The following is a 24017-nucleotide window of genomic DNA, read 5'->3' as shown; positions in this document are numbered from 1 at the left end:
CATGGAAAACATTTGCATGTTACAAAGCACTTTGATGTCTACTGTACAGGCTGTGGGCTCTCCTGCCCGCTGAATAGTACATTGCTCCTCTGATGTCAGCTGTCCTCGCTGGGAACAGGCAAGCTGAATATTGCTCTGAGCAGCTGAACATACACCACCCGCTGGTTCCAGTGAGTTCATTCCACTTGTCTGCAAGTATGAAATATTGAAAGGGTTGCAATTATTGTTCCTTTGGAGATATTAAAGTTTAGAAGCTGCCTCTAATGACTGATGTATAGCAGTAGAGCGTGGTCTTTCCATGGAAAGTTGATGGCTACTACAAGATAAACCTTATGTGGGTAGAATAAATAACATCTTTCTCTCTGGAGCTAGTGCGTGATGTTTGGTTAAGCAGTAGTGCCAAATCCAATGGGAATATACCTGTAATTGTAGCAGGGAACCATGTAGCTGGGTGAAACACTGACCAGGAGACCAGCAGAGATGTTTGCAAAGGTCCCTGTTGAGGCTTTATGTCTACATGTAAGAACTTGGCTAACCAGTTCTGCTCCAAGCCTTTGTGCTGGAGCAGCACCGCCTGTGCACACGTGGCGGTCTTCATGTTCTTGTTGTTTATTGGAGGTGTAGGGACAACAACAGGTTCCATCTCCTAGGGTCAGTCATAAAAGGCAGCTTAGAACAAGGCAAAACAGGTGGGCACGGAGCAAAGGATGCACACAATGTGTGTGTAAAACAACTGCTTTTAACTTGTTGCAGCAGCTCAGCATCTGACCACTTGCTTGGGATGGGATTCCTCTGGCTCTATGTGGACGTGTACGTAGATCTAGAGGTAAATGGTCTTTGCAGCTGTCAGGGAGTGATACTGATCTTATCCTAAGGGAGGCATCTGCTGTAGGCCAGGTGATTTACTCCCCAGAAGTGCCTACTCACTCCATTAACTCCGGTGGGAGGTGAATGTGGCTGAGCAGATGTAGATACCAACATTGTTGGGAGGTAGGTGAGAAAAAACCCCATCCTTTGCTGCAAGGCAAGTGGTGATCAAGCTTTCCAAGGGAAAAACAGCAGGTCAGTGTGTGAAGGGTCAGTCAGACAGGTCTGGGTGACTTCTCTCCAGCATAGTCCGGTATGTAACTGAATTGTGTATGGGCAAACTGGTCCTGAAATACCCAGTTACCTTTCCCCAATGTCACACCAAGGTAGTGCCACGTGTGACATTGTTTAGAGGTTGTGTTTGGAGGCAGTTGTGTTGGAAGAGACAAATACAGCCTCTCTGTATGGCTGGAAGTGGTCATCTGTGAAAAATCCTGCTCACTGCTCCCCACCAATCCCCATCTCTGCAGCAGAGCCAAATTTAGCAATGACATCAGTGGCAACGTGCATTAAGTGCCATTAAAGCAAGAGCTAGCACTAGGGATGGACTTGTCCCACAGGGAGAACGTTCCCTTTTGATGTGCTCTGCAGATCCTTTGCCCTCGATGTGTGGATCTGTACACTTCGCTCCTTCCACACACTGACATCAGTGGAAACTCTGTGTTTAGGCAGGTGCAAAATAGGCCGTGCTTAGATCCATCATGGCGATAAGGGCTCTGAACCGCCAATCCTGGAGGAAAATTCCCCATCCTGCTTCCACCCCGCTGTTTAATTTTGGGTTACCTCTCCTGAGATCACTGAGTTTTCAGTATGGTGAGACTCGCCATCCCAACATGAGTCATTTGAAGAGTTCAATTAGTAATTTATGAAACAAATTAGCAAGATATTAAGGGCCTAGTGCAATGACGTGCTTCTGAAGTGATCTGATGAAGGACTCGGAATGCAAACTGTTGTATCGGGCAATAATAAAGCAAACTGGTTCATTCAAAGGAAAATAGGCATTCTGTGGTTACCATCCTCTGCTGAAAATACGGCATGGTAGCAGGGCAGTAAGTGAGCAAAAGCAAAGGGGTTCTTTATGGGAATGGCATTAGTTTGTAGGTTGCAACTAGGGATGTATGAGGCAGGATCCTATTTTTGTGTAACTGTGAAGTTCTGCAGAACTCTTAAGGCTGCACCTGGATTGCAGCTGGGTCAGAGGATCCCCGTGCAAGTCGCTGTGGCTGGGCTACCTTTAAATTCCAATGGTCAAAATGGTTTTGGGTGCCAGGGGCACTTGTATCATCAGACAAAGGAATGCCCACATTGTCCAGCAGATATGCCCACTGCTCTTTGTGAGCCCTCCTCAGCCTGAGTTTGGAGAGGGGGAAGAGAAGTGCAGTTAATGCCCAGAAACATTTGGCCAAATCTTGCCTTCCTTCAGGTTGCCTGGCTTAGACATGGGTGCAGTTGAGGGTGCACTTCAGTTTGAGACAGTCCTCTAAAAACGTCCTGAGCTCAGCTCTTCCTCAGTGCAATATCCAGGCTTCAAGCCCAAGCAGCCAGGCTATCAGACAGAAATGTGGACAGAAAGCAGGTAAGCCCCAGAGCTGGGCACACTTGAACTGTTTTGAATCCCACTCATTACACAGTGATGTAGAAATAGCCTTGGATTATATTTTAAAACTGTTTAGCCCTGACCCACATCCCAGTGAAGTCAATGGGATGTTGCCAGTGACTTAAATGGGCTCTGGAACAGGCCTGCAATGTTACTAGTGCCTTCAAATACTTCCTTCACCTGTAGGATGAAAGTCCTTCTCCTGAGTCAATGGGCCTCCTTACTTCTTCCTCCCCTCTCAGTTTCCATGGGCCCCTAGCATGGGAAACTCAGCCTTATTCATCTTTGTATTTCCATGTCTCTGAATCAGGCAGGTTCTGGGTATGTTCCACATAGAAGCCTGTTATCTTTTCAAACGGCAAAAAAGAGGGGATTTTTCCATAGTCACATAGTTTTTCCACAGAAATGTATTCATGAGAGTTAAACTTGCCCAAACTATGTTAATGTATGTGGTTGGCTTCTGTGCCAATTTTCATTGTGAATAAGACGCAAAATAAAAGGGCTCTTGTGTCTCCCTTTCCTCCTCCCTCAATCCCTCCCATAATTTTGGAGTTCATAAGCCCATTTTGTATGCGAATCAGATCAGGAGAGGAAAGGCAGGGGGGTTACTTTTGCTTTTAAACTATGCCTTTGCTTTAAACTGGTAGACACATGGAAGTTCTGCCTGAACCAAGAAGAGGTCAATACAATGGGGCTGGACCTTATAGTCGGTGTAAATTGGGATAACTCCACTTGTCCTGAGTGAACCTTGCTGATTTACACCAAGGGAGGACACAGTTCATTGCTGTGTTGTTATTCTAATGCATTTTCATCTGACAAGAGAAATGGTGTCTCTTTTTAATACAGATGTTAGGACTTCTGCTCGACAGTCTCCTTCCTGAGCATGCACCGTGGGTTACCACAGCACACACAACACATCAGTTGAGTTCAGGCAGCTCTGTTAGCCAGATGGCTATGAAACATTCATAATACAAGCTGTAGCTATTATGAGCCATTTCTCTTTGGTGCATGTCCTGACAAGCTGCTGTTATTAAGTTTCAGTGTATTTCTGTTAAGGTTACCTACCTATTTTCATTCCTGTATGCTGTCACACGGAGCTGGTTGGCGTGGTCTTGGGAACTGGGCTTCAAGGCTCCTCCCTGTGAAAGTTGCCAGCTCATTTATTTGTTTCTTTCCAGTGGTTCAAGCTGGTGCGTTATTCAGAAACTTCTGAAAGAGAGGGGTTGGGTAAACCTCTGATTCAGTTCGTTTGAAAGCAGCCTTGAAGTCCTCCTCCACATCTTGCCCTCCTGTGGCTCTGAAATAGGCTTTGACAAGGCTCATTTGGAGCCTGTTTCTGAGAAATCACCAGTGCTTTTGCTGGAAAGGTCCCTCAAGTTGAAGGTCTTTCTTGCAGAGCTGTGGTACTTGTCATACTTCTTGGGTCCTGAATCTCCCTGGTTTTTGTTTCTCAGTCGTGGAGTGAGTGCAGGAGGAGAGGGGTCAAACACAACGTGAGCTGTGAGGTGTGAAGGTCAGGTGGCAAGAAGATCACTTCTGTTTTATCCTTATCCCAGCATCACGCTGCAGGGGCAGTGGTTACTGGTCCAAATTATGTTCTCCTGATGGCTGCTCCATTTTGCAAAGCCTCTTAACTTTGCAAGTGGCATGAGAGTCTCCAGGGAGCTCTGAGTACTCACTTTTGATCCTGCCAGTGTTCTCTCCCTGTGTTTAGCAACAGAAGGAGCTGTGATACAGGACCTGCTCCAGGCTGCTGGCCAGTGGTATGAATGGGATGGGCTGTGTTAGATGAGGTGGTTTGATAGCTATAGGCTCTCCTCAGCCCACCTTTGCCCTGTAGGAAAGCTGCTGATGCTGCTGCAGCTACAGAGGAGTCTGCACACAGCCACCAGCATAGACTGTGAGCTGTTGTCTCTATGGATGGAGCACACCTTTACATGCCTGGGCTGAAAGGGCAGTGACAGCAATGTGCTAAGTGGTTACATGCAACTGGAAATACTTTGGATCTAAGTGTCATTCCTGACAAGACGTTCAGTTTTTGGATGTCATGTGCACCATGTAAGGTTAACAGTGGGACTAAGGAAGCTCTTTGTAGAACATACATTCAGCAAACCAGTTCAGTTGGTTTGTTGGTTTATAGGACTTACATGAACCGCCTGCAGACTGGGAGCTGTTTCTTTTTCACATGACAGTAGTCGTGTTAGCATCCAAAAAAGTGTAATGTTGAGATTGCCTTTAGAAATCCTGAGATTTTAGCACACAGAGCTGGGCAGAAGTTGCCTTCTGGTTTTTGCATCAGAGGCGCTCAGGTCGTTGCATTCACAGAGGATAAAAACTGACTTTAAATCAGAGATGAGGTTCTTAGGGACGAAAATCATTGTAGTGGAAAGTGACTATATGTAGTAGGACTCACCATGAAATTGTAGGAGTTGGCCATTGTAGAGAATTGGACAATACTTGGTACTTGAAGAAATTCACAGTACAAGGAGAGCCCTTTGTTCATGTGCAGCTGAATATGTAGCAGACAGCTCTAAATTACTCTTTGCAAATGTTTTGTAACAGCGGTGGGTAGAAGACCCTTATGGGATGGATGCTACAAAAGTAAGAGGGCACTCACAAGCTCTTTGGCTGCAGTAGCCTCCTGCAGCATCCCCAGGATTCCCCTGTGACTTGACCACACGAGCCAAGGGGCAGTGCCCAAAGGGCATCATCTCCTTTTGGCAGATCTTAGTGGCTCTCATTGCAGCTGCTGCTTTTTGGAGAGGAACTGAGAGGAGTGAATGCATGGTGGTTGTTTTGGAATGGGTAGCCTGAGAAATTCCCATCACAGCTGCAACCTGCTTAGGTGGACCCATGTTCTCCTGTGAAGAGAAACAAAAACGTCTGACAGGCAACAACTGGATTGTTTCAGAAACTCCCTGCTCTCCTTTCAAGGAAGTGCTTTTTGCTGTGATACTGGACTGCCCAGTCCTGCAGACATTCCTTGGCTCTAATATCCAGTATTCCTGTCCTTTCCTGGGAGGGGGCCTTCTTTTGCATCTCAGATGTATATACCAAGGTCAGCCAGGTATTCATATGAAGGAACCAGTGTCTTGGGCTCTGACCCTGAGCTGCATACAGCATGGCCTCAGGGAGCCATTCACCCACCTCTGGGTGTTCAGGAACTATGACAAGGCTTCAGGTAGGTGTTTACAGTACATTTTCCAGCTGCAAAGGGAAATATGGGTTTTCTTTGCAGTTGTATGTAAATTGTTGTGGAAACGGAGAGTAATAATGTTCTTGTTTCAAGAATTGTCACGAATGCTTGGTTTTGAGGCCAACCATTCAGCTCCTCTTATCTCTAGGAATCAAGATGCTAATCTGTCTAAATGATTGCAGTGTGTCTCAGGTATTTGAAGGTGGTTCTTCCTATTTGTGGGAAAAAGAAAGAATCAATCTTTGTTTCCCAAACTATCAAAAGCATATTAGCCTTGGGCAGATCTTTTTATCTCCAAGGAATAAAGCAGATATGTCCAGATCCTCAGCTAGTATAAATCAGTTTAATGCCCTTGACCCATTAATTTTTCTCTTGCAGTTTGTCTTGAGTGGGATTTAGGCTGTGTTTAAGCATCTCCTTGTCTTCAAGCGTCCAGTTTGAAGCTTAGCAGAACAACCATTAGCCCTGACTCTTGGAGAGCTTGCACTGGATCATAGAATCATAGAATAGTTTGGGTTGGAAAGGACCTTAAGATCATCCAGTTCCAACCCCCTGCCACGGGCAGGGACACCTTCGACTAGAGCAGGTTGCTCCAAGCCCCTGTGTCCAGCCTGGCCTTGAACACTGCCAGGGATGGGGCAGCCACAGCTTCTCTGGGCACCCTGTGCCAGCGCCTCAGCACCCTCACAGGGAAGAGCTTCTTCCTTATATCTAACCTAAATCTTCCCTGTTTAAGTTTAAACCCATCACCCCTTGTCCTATCACTACAGTCCCTGATGAAGAGTCCCTCTCCAGCATCCCTGTAGGCCCCCTTCAGACACTGGAAGCTGCTCTGAGGTCTCCACACAGCTTCTCTTCTCTAGGCTGAACAGCCCCAACTTTCTTATGATGCCACCTGGCCTGCAGTGCCTACAGAGCTGATGGAGTGAGGCTGTGAGCCTTTTGTCAAGTAGCCAAGCAAGACAGTTGCTTTTCAGGGTTAGTGGAGAAATGTGGGCTCAAAACGTGAAGAAGGTGGTGCAGCTGAGTTCAGGTGACCCCAGGTAGAAGCAGCACACGTATGTGCCTCTCAGTTCATTGCAAGGATGCTGCAGTTTTATCTGATGTATAGGCAGAACTTTACCTAATGCAGCGGGTGCCCTGGGGGGCTGCTGAAGATTTAGGCTGCCAAGTTTCCCTGCTTCCCAGCTGAATTGTCTGTGCTCTGGCAAAGTGGAGAATGCCTCCAGGAAATCTGGTTGCCACATGAAATGGGCAATGTTTTCCTCCCAGAGTAAAACCTACAGCTGCCACTTGCAGTTGGTTAGATTGACTAAGGGACAGAGAGTTGAAAATTATAATGTTCATAGAGACTTAGAGATTCTTGTGCCAAGATTCATGTCAAGAAGAGGGTAAGAGCTGTAAAGGAGGCCAGCTCCTACTGTTTTGGGGTTACTGGCAAGGCAGAGCCCTCTTCCCCTAACAGCTATGTTAGCCAGGAGCAGTGGTGGCACCAGGAGATGAAGTGAGGATGTGGGGCCCCACGGAGTCCCCTGTGTCTTACCCGGGCAGGACCCTGCCTTAAAGCCAGGGCAAACCCTCATGTATCCGCAGGTGATTTCTTTGGGGATGGGGGTATCACATCAAAGCAGGTTGGCCCTTCTGTCCAAGAAGGTCAGGTTACTGCAGTTCCCCCCTGGCCTTTTTCCTTTTCTATTTTAAGGGCGTGGTATATTTGGTAAGTTTTATGTTTATCAAGAAGTTGATTGTGTAAATAAAATTGCGGCCTTGTGTGCCAAATAGCTGGGTTATGCTTTCCTGGAGGAGAGCCAAGGCGGTGTGTGGGAGCATGCCAGTGTTAATATGTTCACTTTGCTATGAAATACGGCATGTGTGAGGCAGTGATGCTCTTGGAGCCGTGGTGCTGGTTTAACCCTTCCCTGGCACCATCATCTCCATGCTCTGCTGGGCTTCCCCCGCTGTGGTTCAGTAACATTCACCTGCAGAAGGGGCTGAGGCTCTCATGGACTTACCTGAAGCCTGGCCAGATCAATGTGGGGCTTCCCAAGGCTCGGGATCCCACCCCGACTCCCCTCCCATGGCAGGATCCTGGTGTTTCCTACAGCCGGCCTGTGAAGGCTGCGTTGCACAAACCTCAAAGGGGCCTCGGAGAGAGGCAGGTCAGGCACGTGCCTGGGGATGCCAGGGCAGGGAAAAGGGCCTTGGGCTAAATGAGAATAAACTCCTTGACTCTAATGACTTTATTCCCTATTTACTGCTAAGTGCTACCCAAAGTTTACCCTGTTTCTACACTGCAGAGGCAGCCAAAGTTTTATTCCAGTGGCTGTTTGGATAGCAGCCCAATCACCGAATAGTTTGGGAGTGTTTTCTGCATGGGATGGTGCTGCAAAGCTGAAGCCTCATGTCACTGAAGGCTTTGAAAACACCAGAATTATGCTCTGGTTGCTTGTTTTGTTACTTTTCCCCTACAAATCAGCAGTCCCTATCTCAGAGCAGCTCGTACCTCCTTCCACTCATCCTTAGGTCATTATATTCGGGAGGTGTTTAAAACAAATGAATGCAGAAAATGTAACCTCTTGCTTTCCACCAGAAAGGAAATCATGAGTCGGCTACTTCTGCAGACAAAGCAAAAGTCCCAAGGATGCATGAAAGGCCTTCATTTTGCCAAGCAGCAGGGAGCAGAGTTAGCTGTGTTACAGTGGGAGGGGAGCCTGTGTGCGGGGGAATTCTTGCAACTCAGACAAAAATAGTGACTTCCATTATTTACCTTCCTAAGCCGGAAACCTGCTTGCATTGCAGGCATTTATTGTAATTCCTCACATAGCTGGGGATGATAAGCCCCGCTAACTAGTCATTGCATGCTGACTGAAAATGATAGTTAATGTACACCGTCTACCCAAACAACTTTCCTCTTTAACCCTTTCAAACTGGCTACGTTTGGGTTGTTTTTGTTTTCAGATGATGTTGCTGCTGATCAGCCTCACCTCAACCCTTTGTCTTCATAAAACTCAGTGTAGTGGAACCCTTTGATGCAGTCTAATCTATATGGGAGACTTCTCGGAGCAGTTCACACGTCTAAGATACACTGACAGTTATGGCTCAAATTTCAAAGGAATCAAAGGGAGCCAGTTGGCCGACTTCCACTAAATGTCACTGAAATTTGGATGCATAACTCCTATGTGTTCCTTGAGCAGGCTGGATACTGTGGTTTGAGCCCACTAATGATTCTGAGCCCTAGCCCGCTGCAGTCAGTGGAATTCTGTTCTTTGTGCATTAGTTTGTGTTATCTAGTGTTCAAATACTGCGTAGATGAGGCCCTCGGTGACATGGTTTCGTGGTGGTCTTGGCAGTCCTGGCATAATGGTTGGACTTGATGATCTTAAAGATCTTTTCCAACCCAGTTGATTCTATGATTCTATGACCTAGGCCCAAATGCTGAGGAGGTGAAAGAGCTTTGCTCTCAGGGGAGCATATTGGAGAGGAAGAGCCCATCTAAGGGTTAGAGTTTAGGCAAGGGGAGCTTACCTTTTCCATCTGTGCTCATGCATGTATCCATGTCTTCCTTCAGCCATCCCGCCTCACCACATCCATCGCGGCTTTGCCGTGTGCTGGAGTGCACTCGACTGTCCCAGTGCCCTGTCCAACACGGGTTGTCCTTTTGGCATCGTGCAGCACTGATGTGCCCATGGGCTTGGTGTGGCACACCGAGCTCTAGACCTGAGGTCACTGCTGAAATGCCTGATGGAAACACTAATTCCAGTTTGTGGGGGAAGAGGGAGAAGGAGTTTGCATTTGGGCTCCTGCCCAATGCTGTTTGCACGGGGATGGGGCACCACATGACTCCCAGCAGGCTATTGTCTTGGGATTTGGCAACATCCAAGGTACAAGGTGCACATTGATGTTTGGTACCAACGTTATATAAATGCTACTTGTGCAAGCCCAGCAGCTGATTTTACAACACGTGGAGAAAGACACATCTTTATCCAAGGGAAGGATTTAGCCCTAACTGCAATATCTTCCCAGGTATGATACAATAACAATACTTAGCAGGCATGTAGTTCTTAACATCATCAAAGCAATGTACAAGCAGCAACTAATTAATCCTCACAACACTCCTGTGAGGCAAGTATTACCATCCCCATTTCACAGATTGGGATGATGTGACTTTGGAAGGTCAAGTGACTTGTCCAGAGCTAAACAGTCTGCAATGGAGCTCATTAATTCCTGGCTCACAGCCACCACTCAATGTACTTGCCCAGCCTATTACTGTATTTTATTATGCAAATCCCCATGGAAATTAGAAGCCCAAAGCAACCCACAGATCTAAACATGGTGCTTAGATCTAAATGCTGAATCCATTTTGTTTGAGATCGGTTCTGGAGGCCTTCCAGTAATTTCACTGGATTTTGGATGGCAATGGGAAAAACCAGAGTGACTGTCATAGAATCATAGAATGGTTTGGGTTGGAAAGGACCTTAAGATCATCTAGTTCCAACCCCCTGCCATGGGCAGGAATGCCTCACACTGGACCAGTGAGATTCCCTATCGTACTTGGAAGTCTCCAAGAAGAACAGAAGGGGTGAAGATGTGTATTGGTGGCTGTCCGGCTTCACCCTCATTTACACAGGCTCTTCTGAGGCCACCAAACAGTGCCATGCTAGACAGGGTGTCACCAAGATGAGTAAAATGACAAAGTTCAGCCTCAATTCCTGCAGGTGTATTGCAAGCAGCGAATGGAAATGGGTCTGCCTAGCCACTGGAAGACTCTTTGGCCACAAGGTTAAAGCTGGCTGAAGAGACAACCCAGGAAAGCCAGCGAGCTGCAGTGAACTGGGGTCTAATTCAGGCATACAGGGTTTTCTTCAGTATTGGCAAGCTTTGCTCAAAAGCTGCTGTTGTCCATGCAAACTGGCACTATTTTGATGATTCAGAAAATCAGCCAAGCCCTGTTTGGCTTGCACAACTGCAGTTCTTGCGGGAATTGCTATGGATTTTGCATGTGCAAGGAAAGGAAAAGATATTCACCATGTAACGTTGGATCAGGACTGGTTCTTGGCTCCTTATTTCATGGACTGACAAGTGCACTGCTAGATTTCATGAGGGTGTCATCATGCCACTGAAAGCTATTTACACTAAGTCACCCTCCAGGAACTGGGTCACAACTTTTTGTTTCATGAGACTTGGCAGCGATCTCAAGGCTTTACTAGAAGCTGAAGAGAGGATGCCTATGTGCAACGCCAAAACCAACTTAGATGCAAAGGGAACTGGGCCCTGTGCCATTGATCAGTGCGTGGCATGTCGGGCTCTGAAGGCAATGGGACGGGACTTCACTGCTTTGCAGCTCCAGCGGTTGCTGGTGGTTGCCTTTTGCACTCTGAACAGGTGTAAGTGACTACCCAGAGGCAAAGCAGGGCAGAATCGGCGCCAGATCTCCAGCTAGTGTCAATCAGTGCCTCGGCTTCAATGGGGCTACATCAATTTGCCTTAGGAAAGGGTGTAATGTGGGAAACAGAGATAAGGGAACTCATGTTCTAGCACCCTATATCCTATATAATTGCTTAAGTAAGAGCACAGCCCAAAATGGGTTTGCCAGATGCTGGGGTGGTGCAGAATCCATCCCATGGTTTACGGGCAGGTTTATACACCCAAGAGGAGGAATCCTGTGGCCAGGATGGGCTCACCTCCTGCTCGTTTCAGGAGGTGAGCCCATCCTGGGCTTGGGTACCAGCTGGTGGGAAGGATGCGTTTATATAGACATATAGGAGGCCTTACATTCTGGTTGCTGGGCTGTACTCAGGCCATGCCTCCATATCTCCTTTGCTCCTATGACCCACAGTAGCTGGAGTGAAGCCAGCACAGGTCTGTGAGCTGGAGCAACAATCATACCTTTGTTTTGCAGGGCAGATGAATAGATAGATAACAGCGAGTTAATGGACAGCAGCCCCTTCCCCCCACAAACATCAGTCCTATCACTCACCTCCTCCCGCAGCAAAACGAGGCCTCGGGGACAGAGAAAGAGCACAGAGATTAAAAACGAACCCCTTGCTTTGGAACTCCTCAGCAAAAGGGGCTGATAAGAGAGGGCTGAGATCAGGAATCAGATTTCAGGGGTAACAAATGAGCAACCACAGAACGGAAGGATGACGAAAGGGTTATCGGAAGGGAGCGAGATGCTGAGCACGTCCCAACAGCTTCTCTTCTGACAAAAACAAGAGGAAAGGTGTTTCTCTCGTAGCAGCAACAGACACAAAGAGACGTTCAGATCACTTTGCACCCACCAAGAACCCTGGAGAGATGAAAGAGTGTCCCAGAGTGGAGGTTTGTAAGCTATTAGTCAAGTACTGTTTCCATGCTGGCAGATTCCCGGGAGCTGTAAGCCCCACTGTTCCATGCTTTCAACGGGAAGCGATCAGCACTGGAAAGACTCGGGAGTAGACAGAGCTCATGCACCAGGCTCTGGCTCAGGCTGGGCAATGTGGTTTCAATTTAGGAGCTCTCCCCTCAAAAGCCTTCATAAAAGCAGCCTGAATATAAAAGCCCATGTTCCTGCGGCTCAGAAACGTCAGGAAGACTGTCCTCCCCTGCTAGAGAGGAGCAAGATTCAGCATCAGAGGCTTCACTAAAGTGCTGCAAAGGTAAAGTTCACACCTCTGCATCTTGACATCTCACAAAAAAGATGTTGGAATCACTGTGTGATCCAAGTAGTGTATTGCCCTTGCTGAGATTTGGGCCTTTCATATGTTGTTTGCACAGGATAAGTTGTTCTTATCCTATGAAGACAGGCTGGAAGGGTTGGGCTGTTCAGCCTGGAGAAGAGAAGCTGCGTGGAGGCCTCAGAGCAGCCTTCCAGTACCGAAAGGTGCCTACAGGAAATCTGGAGAGGGACTTTTTACAAGGGCATGTAGTGACAGGACAAAAGGGAATGGCTTTAAACTGACAGAGGGGGTATTTAGATTAAACATTAGGAGGAAATTCTTTACTATGAGGGCGCTGAGGCACTGGCACAGGGTGCCCAGAGAAGCTGTGGCTGCCCCATCCCTGGCAGTGTTCAAGGCCAGGTTGGACACAGGGGCTTGGAGCAACCTCCTCTAGTGGAAGGTGTCCCTGCCTGTGACTTGCTGTCTTTGACCCCAGTGGAGGTTGCAGGGGGTTGTTCAATTTGGAGGAGAAATCTTAGGACCATACAGCTATGGCAAGGTGTCAGGGTTACTCCAGCAAGCCCACACTTAGCAGGTTTCTGCCCATTATCTGGGTGATCTGGATGAAGCTATGAAAGAGGCTAAAAACAGGCAAGGAAGATCCTGGGGCCTTGACCCTCTGGCTGGCGTGGGGTGACCTGGGCTGGTTTGGATTCCATCTTTAAAACTAAAGGTAAGCCTGAGGAAAGGGAGGAGGAGGGATCTTCCTTTGGGAATTTGTTTTCCCATTCCCAGTGGGTGAGCCTGTCTACTTACTCACTGGGGCATGTAGTCATTAATACAATTTTCTTGATAATAATAGTTTGGGGGCTCCGAAAAACCAGCAGGTGGGAGCCAGATAAACCAGTTGTGAAGGTGAACACTGACAACTCCTCAGATGGCCCGAGCCATCTCCAGCAAGGCTGAGGTAGACTCATCACTGGCTGCTCTCAGGGCCTGTGAGCTCCCTTGAGGCAGCACTAAAGCAATATCATCGTGGTCAGCCTCCATGGGTGTCCTTTAGCTGCACATCTGGGTAGTGAATAGGCCACAGTTATGGTCTTTACTTCTTTTGGAGTTCTGGATTTGGATCCGCATCGGTTCCCTGGTTTTGCATCTTCAACGATGCTGGTTTTGAGGGTCTCTGGGCAGATCCCAAGGCTGGCTGGTGCCATGGCAAGGACAGAGGGTTTAAAAGCCATACTGGATACCATGAGACTTGAGAAAGGGTTGGAATATTAAGCAATTTTCCTGGCAGCTACTCTAAGAACCATTTTTAGGCCCGGCTTACCTGAAATTCTTTACAATGAGGGTGGTAAAACACTGGCACAGGTTGCCCAGAGAGGTAGTGGATGCCCCATCCCTGGAGACATTCAAGGCCAGGCTGGATGTGGTTCTGAGCAACCTAATCTAGTTGAAGATGTCCCTGCTCATTGCAGGGGGCTTGGACCAGTTAGTCCCTTCCCACCCAAACTATTCTATGATTCTATGAAAGAAAAATGATACAATATTTGTATTATAATTCTATATTGATTTTTTACCACTGGTTATAGTGGGACAAGACCTCACATGAATGCAGTTATTTTGGTGTCAGATGCTTACACCATACAACTCTTCTTTCCAGCAAGAGCTGTACTACATTCACTATTCTCACTACATTCACTATTCCCATACACTGAAGGATGCTCTACCTTTGTATGTAGATGAGATGTTAGTGGCAGAGACTTCATTGCAGCACGGCGAGGGTGAGCAGGAAGGTGATTATAGTCTTGCTTTTTATTGTTCTTATATAAAGCTGCTGTGGCTATTTTCCATCCCAGCTGTGCCTCCCAGCCTGCCCAGTCTTACTTTCCATTGCAGTGTGGATTTTGGATCCCAGAGATTCAGGGATACATGGCAAGATCCCACAGAATGGCTCATGATCATGGAGGTGCGGAGGCAGATCTGTGCTTGCAGATTTTGTCTGTGCATGAAGCCAGGGATACTGTCCAGTTTTCTTTTCCTAGTGATTTTTTTAGAACCACGGAAGGGCCTGAGCCCAAAGCTGGGTTCTTAAAGCAGCAGATTTTTAAGGACACTTGAAACCTGAACCTGTATTTCACCCCAAATCTTCTGAGCAGCGTTTGCACTTACAATGAATCAGATCTGCACTCTATGATCAAGAATCATAAATAGAGTAACAGATTGATTCCTCAAGTCCTTTCAGATGAGATTTCCAAGCAAGGAAATCAAAGGTAGAAAACAAGACATATAACAGCTTTTTTAAGGCTGTGTGTTATCCTGCCCCATAGTTCTTGACAAGCTCTGCAAAATGACTTCATAAAACCTTTCCGAGGTGAGAGTATTCGTGTAGAAATCTCCACAAGAGCTCATTAGGCCCTACAAGGCCCTTCACACCTGATGGAGTACTAACAGAAACATTTAGGGAATATGAAAACAACACCCATTCTTTAGGGTTTCATCTCATGTCCAGCAAAGATACCATCAGGAATCTTCCACCTGAACAATCCATATGATTGCACATTTAGATCTTCCTTTATTCCTCCGGGAGATAACAAGAGTTAATAGCACACATTGCATGAATAGCTAGGGCTATCAAACTTCTCGTCTCACCACCTCTGTGATGCTGGGTCACAAATCCTTTTGTTATATGCATGTAGAAGAACTAGCATGTTGGAACCTGTTAGCACTAACAATGGCTTTATTAGTGGTATTACTCCTATTAACACCACTACTGCTGCTAATATGTTAATGAGTCATTAATAGATTTAGAATGAATTATGTACTGAGGTAATATATGTTACACTTTGATTTCAAGTGAAGGTCATTTGCAAATGTCATGCATGCCTTGCTATGGGGATGTATTGCCCTGCTTAGGAACTCCAGTGCATAAGAAACATTTGGCATTGCTCCTCTTTTCCTAGAAGTTTTCCACAGCATTGCTGTTTGTTAAATGGTGTTACTTATTCTGCTCTTGGTTTTGTTGATGAAATAAGAACAAGCCTAATTCTATATTTTTTTGAGGCCCAGAATTTCCTGTTAGTTTTGAAAGGAGCAAGGAAGAAAAGTTAAAACACAGGGAGCCGGTTTTCAAATGTGCTCTTTGAGGTAGTAGGTAAGAGACAGTGAAGCAAGCTCCTTCTGACTCCTGTGATTTCAGAGGAAATTCCCAAAGAACCTCCTTTAGCACTGTAATATCCATAGTCTACTGACTATGGCCTGGACAATGCTTCAGCATCATGCATCACACAAAGTAATATTCCTCAGTGTCAACAGAACGATACTTGATTTATATTTGGGGGTTTGAAATTCGATGCTGTGACTTAATTTTTGGAGGAACTGTGTTCCCTTCCAGGGGAAATTCTTGTTTGAGAAAGAAAGAAAGAAAGGAAGGGGGTGGGGAAGCAAAAAAGAGAAAAGAGGGAGAATGATAGAGGTTGCGATAGTATTACGTTACCGATTGGATAAACTGACAAAACAGCCCACTGTGACTCGGTGAGCTTAATTTTGTGCATTTTGGCAAGTTCTTAAAGCAGAAAATGAGAGCACTACTGTCAACAGGGCTTTTGATATTTCTCAGTGTTTATACTAGAGATGAAAGTGCATTCTGAATTAGAGTGGAAGGCAGCAGGCCAGATTCTGACTTTGGCGACAAGAGGTGATAAACGCTGCAGATCTAACCTCCCTGTAACAGCGGGTAGGAAATGGTTCTCCTGTTGCACAAGATGTTGTGAGATTTCAAGGTTTTTCCATTCTGCTTGAAAGGCACAGGATCTGTAAAGGAGTTTGGGGCTTTTCTTATTACTGCAGTAAGCCAGCAGATAGCCAAGTCGCTTGGTGTATAGAAGACCCAGCGTCATGTTCCTGCTCTTTCTGGTTCAGTGTCCTGGCCTCTGGGCCGCAGAATTGGTCTTGCTCTTACCAGCAAATATTTTATGACTTACATCCAATCTGAAATGACTCCTACAGGAAAGCAACATCCAAGAATGGCCTCTTGACTGGGGGTTAAGATATCCCTCTTGGATTTCGGAGATCCAAGTTCTTCTAATATATGTCTTCTGCACTCCAGCTGAATGCAGAAGCCCTTGTCTGCTCTGGGCAGTTTGTTTATGTGTGTTTTGACCAGAAGTTTCCTCCTGGACCAGAGAAACCTTTTCCCAGTGGAAGTTTTGCTGAAGCTGATAATACATAAACAATCAAAGAGACATACTGGGGAGGGACATGAAAAACCATCAGAACCAATCCTGTGAACAAACATGGGTTAAGACATACATTTGCCAGCGACTCAAATTAGTCTCTGTGCCATTGTGTCTTTTTGCTAGGATTTAATGGAAAGAGCTATAAATTGTGGTTATGATTAGCCAGCAAGAAAGGTATCTGTCAGGCAAGTTCTGCCACCCTTACTCATGTGTAGTATTTAATTTCACAGGTTGTCTTGGCTATTTTGCTGGACCATCCTCTCTGCCTCCAGCGGTGCTATTAAAGGAAGGAGGGAGCTATGAATTCCTGCAGTCTTTGGTAAGCTACAACTTCCTTCCTTGCTCACAATTAATGAGAAAGCTTCAGCTCTTCTCCAAACCTTCCTGACTGTTTATTTATAGAGGCCAGTATCCAGACAGTATGGGTAATACTTCAAACCAGACTTGGACCTGGGATGTAGGCTGGTCCAGCTCAGCTGCACAGTAGAGTTTTTGTTGGGTGGAGGCATCTTAGTGTCCTGCTTGGGACAGAATATCTCACCTCTAAATAAATGGCCTGCCCTGCAGGGTAAGGTGATTCTGAACATGAGGGAGGCTGGTGGAACCAGGCTTATAAAAATATCTGAGGAGTGGAAGAAAATAACTGCTGTTTTCCAAGAAGATGCATTTTTCTATTTTAATTTTTTGAAGGCTGTGATAAAATAAATGTTGTCTATGATGCAAAGGTGAAGGGTTGACCAGAACTTCCTTTGTGGTCAAGCTCTTTCTTTATTGATTGATTTTAAGGCCCCTATATTTGTCAGGCTCGCAAGTGCAGCGGTGACTTCAGTTATAAGAGAATGTTTGTGTCTTTAAGGAAAAATACAGCGACCCCTCCTCCCTCTTGCCCTTCTCATCCTTGCAAGGAAACCTGCACTTGGCCAGAATGTTTTTTCACCCCCAGTGGAAAATGTTGATTAAATATTCAGAAAAAAATAGCAATTAAACCCCCCAGACTCCTAAATCCCAAGAATCTTTAATAGGAAACTGCTGAATATGGAATAGTTGCATAATTTTGGCTGAAAATGCAAATTGGCATTTTTTTGGTAGAAGCTCAAAACTTTAAGAGAAACGTCTTGACGGAAAATATCTCTTCTCTGTTGATAGAAAGAGGTGTTTTCCAAGCATTTCCATGCAAGCTGTTCTGCTGTTGAGTTGGTTGAGCAACGCCATAGCCACATGGTTGTGCTGCTGAAAGGCACATGAGTGACTTTCCATACTTATTTTTCCTTCCTGAGCCAGAAATTGTTTTAGTTCAGCGTTTTGGTCATTCTTCACACCAGAACACACATTAGGGTTTAGGCTGGGACCATTTGAGTGGTCAAGTCCAGTCTTGTCACACCACAGTGATGCTGCTGCTGTCAGCCCCTCAGGGTCTGGCATCAAGCTCTCATTGCACTTTTGGGGCACATCTTTGCTTAGCTGGTTTTACTGGGATAAAATTCCTCCTGTTATTACTCCCCATTGGCATAGACTGCTTTAGTGCTGACTCTACAAACAATGTGCAAGTGTTTGTGTGTAGAGGTACAAAATACAAAATGACCAGGTGAGATGACCAGGTTATGGCAAGTCAGTGACCCGAAGAGCAAAGCTCAGCTGAACTCCACGTAGTGAGGTCACCAAGTACTCAGTCCTCAAACAGCACAATATTACCCATCTTCCTTCAAAATCCACACCTGCTTATGCAGCCAGCTTTTGAATGTGGAAATATATGGAATCTGGATATATGAAGTGAATTCCAGGGAAGAGAAAAACAAGGAATATAAATATGGAAGAGCTTTGCAAATCCATGTAAAGCCTGCACTGTTTCTCATTCCCTGGGCACGCTGGCTACTTCTCTAGTGCCTTCAGTACTCAGTGGTTCTCTGGGCTTTCTGTTAGAGGTCTGATCCCTCTCCCATCTGACTGGGTCTTGCTTCTGGTTGAAGATATAGAGAAGAGCTGGACACTGGCAATCTGCAAGACTGGAAAGAGAAAAGGTGGAGCCATGTTTTGATACCAGTTGAGTTGATTTACACCATCTGGGATGTGGATTTCTCTGCTTTGTTTTCCCTCAAGGAAAAGAGATACAGAGAAGTTGAAGTTGTTCCTGTGTATGATGGTACAGCCAGTCAAACAGCACAGTCAGCCATGCAGGTTGCCTGTGGGGCTATTTCTTCACATTGACTCGGTTTAGCTGTTGTCGAGGTCAGTTTTTCCAGTGATCACTATTATGAGAGCTGAGGTTGACCATTCCTCATCCACATCCCAGTTGGCGAGGGTTCCTTATGGTGGCCAGGAGTACAGCTCCAGAGTAAACTAGATGCTCACAAGGCACACACAAGGCAGTTTTAAGTGGCGCTAAAGGAAAGCAGTTAACAGAACGGGATGAGATTTCTTTCCACAGACCTTTGTTTTAAGGAGTGTTTTGGGATGCGAGTTAACCTTTCCTTGGGTCTCCTGCCAGCAGGTGGGAACCTTTCTAAGTTGTCCTTTTTCTGAGCAGGGCTGAATCGTCTGCCCTAAAGCATCCCTTAATGCAATTAAAACCAGCAGTACTGCTTCTCCAACACTGGGGCCTCCGATACTGGGAGGGGAAGCGGTGGCTCTTCTTTGAAGTCCCACCTACGTGAACATCAGTGGCAGGACTTCAAAGGGAAGCTGCTATTTCCTGTTGGAGCTCAGCCCTGGTGCTCAGCACTGCTAACAAAGCAGTCGGACTGGTTGTAAAGGCACTGATCCAGCAGAGAACTTAAGCACATGCTTAAGTCCCTCAGGACTTAACCGCATGGTCTGCTGGGTTGGGACTCAGCTGATCTGGAGACTGGACTGATGGTCAGGGGTATGTCTCCAGCTCAACCTGTCAAGGGGAAGAGCCAGATTAGAAAGCCTTTCACAAATGGCTTGATGGTGTTGCAAAGCTGGGCTCATCATTCATAACCCAATGACTTGGGGCACCTGTGAAGCAGCAGGAGGTGGAAATACCACAAGGAATACTGCTGGATTTAGCCAACAACCTGGAGACAGACAATAGGCTGCAGTAACTATCAGCAAATGCTTGTAAATCATGAATTCAGAGCTAGCATTGTTGAGTTCACCTTAGTGGAGCTGGCCAGGTGAAGTTCTGACCCAACAGAGTTGTAAAGATGGGAGTCTGTTTGCAAACACGTAAGAAATGCTAAAGACACCATCACTCAGCCCCATGTTTTGCTGAGTAATACTTTATTTTAGTGTTATTCCTCAGATGTAATTTTCTAGCAAGCATTATTTAGGTAATTCATGTAATTTGCACCAACTTATTCTCTCAGTTGTTGTCCTCAGGCTACAGACAGACCTTGTGGTCGTGATCTGCAGCTGATGCAAGTACCACACTGCTAGCCCTGTTCTCAGCATCACGTCATCCCCTCTTCAGTAGCAGTGCAACATGAGGGCTTCTCCCTCATCACAACCTACGTGAAGGCCCATGGTTGCCTCATGTGTAGCAATTAAAAGATGTTTGAGAGATGTTCCATGCTGGCGGCCTGGATGTTTGCAATTGGAAAGGATGCTTCTGTTTGTGGAACAGATGTGTTGGATTGAACATGGTACTTGTGTAGGCTGCAGGAATAAACAGGTCACGAAGCCTGAGAAACCGTAGTAGTTTCCAGTTCCTGCTTCCTGAGGTCCTCCTGTACTTGTGGTAGCACAGCCTGATGAACCTGACATAGACTGCAGTTATCCTCCACCTTGCCCTTCTCCCTGTAGGGGAACCCATTGCCTGGTTGCTAATCCCCCATACCAAGGAAGTAAACAGAACAGCATCTTGGAGATTTTAATCTGAGCCAAACTGGAAACACCTTCATTTGGGTTATGAAAATACCTATGAAGCTGTTAGGACACTGGGTTTGGATGTCACCAGCAGACATCTGCCCAGCCATTCAGGTTCCCACAAGAAACTTCTGACGTATTTTCACTGTGTGGATGACCACTGTATAGTTAGTGCTCACCAAAGCAGCAAGACTTACTCAATTCTATGCTGACCTTCTCTGTTACATGCAAAAAGTAAGCACTGCTCACAAGTAAGGCCCCAACAGCTCCCCTTCTAGGTTCAGGTATAGGATGCTGGTACGGTGCTAATGTTACTGTTAGCAGTGCATGATATGTCCTTGGGATACTCCCTGCAGGATCAGGTTGGTGTCTCCACTGTGATGTTGTGTGAAAGGACCCTCCCACAAAGAGTACAGGTGCTTTGCTTCGGATGGGAAGGTTGGATGTTGACAAACAGCTGTGTGACTCATTGCTCACACCTGAATGCTCTGCAAGGAGTCTATGTTCCTGAAAATGAGTGTGGTCACTGCACCTGAGAGTGAAACTGGTGACCACAGAGGGTTGAAGAAGTTCAAACTCAGCTTTTCTGCACCTTGAAAGTTCACAAGAAGCAGGTGATGTGATTTCTTGGGAAGGAAGCCTTGTGTTGTGACTGAGGCATGGCATTAGTGCAAGGAAACCATTCAGTTCTTGGTGGTGACACAGGTGTCTTGGGTGGCCTTGAGTGGTTCATTCGGTCTCATTTCTCTTTGGTCTCCCACCTGTAAATTAGCCAAATAGCTCCTTACTTGTGTGGCCATCAGCCAGCAAGCTCTTTAGGTAAGGGTATATCTCATTGTGTGTTGTACAGGTACTAGGTTTGCTCTTGAGCAGGCTTCTCCTGTAAAATGAAGACACAATATGATTAACTGAGACAGGATGGATTTTGGGAAGGCTTTCTTCCAAAGGCTCTTTGGATTCAAAGAAGGTGCATTTTGTTAATCTTCTCCATTTGTGTGGTTTCTACCCGTGGGTTAGGACTGAAAGGGTTTTATCCGATGCAGGGTGTACATGCAAATATTTCTATTTGAATAATACTGAAGAATAAATTTAGAACTGGTTAAAGAGGGGATGAATACCTCAATCTGCGAGGTGGAAAAATTACTACTTCTTGTGGGTAACCCAACCTGTTTAAGTTGCTAAAAACATACCTGCCTTAAAAAAAAAAGAGCAGAAGGAATAGCTGAAAAGAGAGCTTTAAAAAAACACAACTCTCTTCAGATTTCTAGTTTAATATTTCAGTATTTTCATAACTGCAGCTTTTTTGGGCAGAGGTGGGGGGAAATTAGAATATATTCAAGAACTCTGGAAACCGCTTTCTATTTGTAAAGCATGTTGTGTGTGTATCGTAACACCTACAGTACTTGTAGCTCTGCCAGGTTGTGCATCGGCTGCCAGGATTTTCCTCGCTAAATGACATTATACTACTTTGTGGGTATTGAAAACAAATATGTTGAGGGGAGGGAGCATCTCATCCACAAAGCGTTCACCGTGCTTGCAGTATTCAGTCATAGTGTTTTATTTGATGGCTGCTGCGTTTTTCTGCTGCTTCCCATAAGCCAAAGGGCAGGTTTGATGTATGTTTGTGTGCTCTCTGTTCATTGACGTGTATTCTTTGCAATATAGCAGCACCTAGGGGCTCTGAAGGAGATGAGGACCTTGGGATGATGGGCACTGTGTGAACATGCCGTAGAGGACAGTGGTGGGAATAGAGAAATATGGTGGTTATCTTCAGAAGTGCAGCCCCAGAGTAGTTTTGCTCCCACAGGGAGGTGTTGGGAGGGATGTGAGATTGCCTGGCTGGGTGGATGGAGCAAGTTAGACAGTACTAACGTGAGGTATGATAGGGTGAAGCCATGGGGCAGTGCAACAATGACCTCTGGTATGGTGTCTGGTAGTGGAAAAGAAGGAGATGGGAGAGATGCATTGCCGGCTGGGCAACCACCATCACTGCTGAATAGGTTATGCAAAGGCTACCGCCTTGCCGTGAGATGCAGATACACTGCAGCTATCTCTAACCAGCTGAGGTTATGAATTAACCCAGGGTCTCCCACACTCCTGTGGTTTTGAGGGTGACACAGAGGCATTCTCTTGCCAACATGAGATGAGCCCTGACAGATCCCACTGCATAAAAGTCACCAGAAGAGGAGTGAGGAAGGAGGAAACAGGATTAGAGGCTGCTGAGGTCTCCTCAGTTGAGCTGCTGGAACAGCCTCTGTTGGGCTTTTGCTGCTGTGTATGAAGTAAAGCTGCTTTAAGACTGCTCTAACTTACAGCCAGGGTTATGCCCCAGCCGCAGCCTGGTGCAGAGCTGTTCCTGTGCCAAAACCTGAGAGGAGCATAGAGCATTGCCCAATGCCCATCAATGCCTTGGTGTCATCAACACATCATGAGCTGCATTTGCCAAGCACAGAAGTGGAGACATTTGCTGACACTTGATATTATGTTTCAGTGGCACTCCTGTTGTTGTTTGGCATAAAATCCACAATTAAAATGTAAGCTAATCAGTAGTTAGTTATTAATATCCACTTGCTTTTTAATTGTGATAGTTGTGATCAGTTTTCATAGGTATAAAGAACTAGTGTCCTGCTCAAAACTGTAACATGCTTTAATCCGCAGCTGAGCAGTTTTCTGTGACTGGAGAGAATTTTTTATTAGAGATGGTTGATTAAAATAGAAAGGAAATAGAAAGATGTTTGAGAGGCAGTTAGGAAAAAATCGTCAGGAATGGGCTCTTCTGGCTTTTTTTTACTCTCCTAGAAATGATGTTGTCTGGGATGGATGGGGTTGCTCCAGAGGCTTCAGGGCACATTAAAGGGTAATAAGAAGGGCATGGGGTGAGAAAAAGGTTCCTGCTGGGTTAAAGAGAGACACATGATAGCTCATCTGGGAGCAGAGAGTCAGGTTTAATAATGTTCTTGCTAAACACAGTTAATAATTGAGGTCAGGGCCCTGGGTGAGGGTAATAAGGGGATAGTCTCCCATGTGTGGAGTGACGGGGTAAGGACAAGCTGTTCAGAGTGCACGAGCGATGCTGATAGCAGGCACGCAGCAGAGCTGGGCTGGGTCACTTGGGACCATGGTGGCATCAGGTAGTTCACAAAACACTGCTTTTTGTGTGTCTTCTCTTTTAAAACACCAGATAATTGCATCATTTGCAGAATAGGGAGGCACACAGAAGTAAGTGTGCTGGCTTAGCACAGTCAAATGCTAACTGATCAGCTGGTAGATATCTGGTTAAGACAACAGGCTTATCTTGCTCCATCTTGCTGATGTGGTAATGTATAGCTGGAATTAGGAACTAAAGGGCTATAAATGTTTCCATCAGAAGGATTGGGTTTAAGTATCTGAGGCTCATTACAGATGCTCTACATCAGAGTCCCTTCCAGTCCCCAGCGCAGTCATCCTCAGAGTGCTCTGCTGAAGGCAGGATTACCTTTGCCTTCTTGTACAGATATCTGGGTATCAAATACCCAGGAGAACTGGCTAAAGTCGTGCAGGGAATCTGTCAAAGCAGAATTAGGTTTTTACTCTAAGCACTGGTGCTGGCCAGTTCCTGCACGTTTATACTCACATGGTCTGTGTTGCCACTGATGCTGGTGTATTCTCACAGAAAA

The 24017-nt window shown here is 46.0% G+C and overlaps 1 protein-coding gene across 2 annotated transcripts in view; it reads left to right on the top strand.

Annotated features, from left to right (window-relative positions):
* The window catches only part of BMP2 (bone morphogenetic protein 2), a 143677-nt gene that overhangs the window by 91878 nt on the left and 27782 nt on the right, over positions 1-24017 (top strand). For both annotated transcript variants that reach the window (XM_030490565.1, XM_030490564.1), the window contains one exon: positions 16767-16855. The gene's annotated coding sequence lies outside the window, so the exon portion shown is untranslated. The remainder of the gene's footprint in view (positions 1-16766; positions 16856-24017) is intronic.

Source organism: Strigops habroptila, chromosome 6 (assembly GCF_004027225.2).
Source record: "Strigops habroptila isolate Jane chromosome 6, bStrHab1.2.pri, whole genome shotgun sequence".
In the NCBI taxonomy this organism is placed as follows: Eukaryota; Metazoa; Chordata; class Aves; order Psittaciformes; family Psittacidae; genus Strigops; species Strigops habroptila.
The sequence above is the reverse complement of the archived record's forward strand: the minus strand, read 5'-3'. Positions and strand labels throughout refer to the sequence as shown.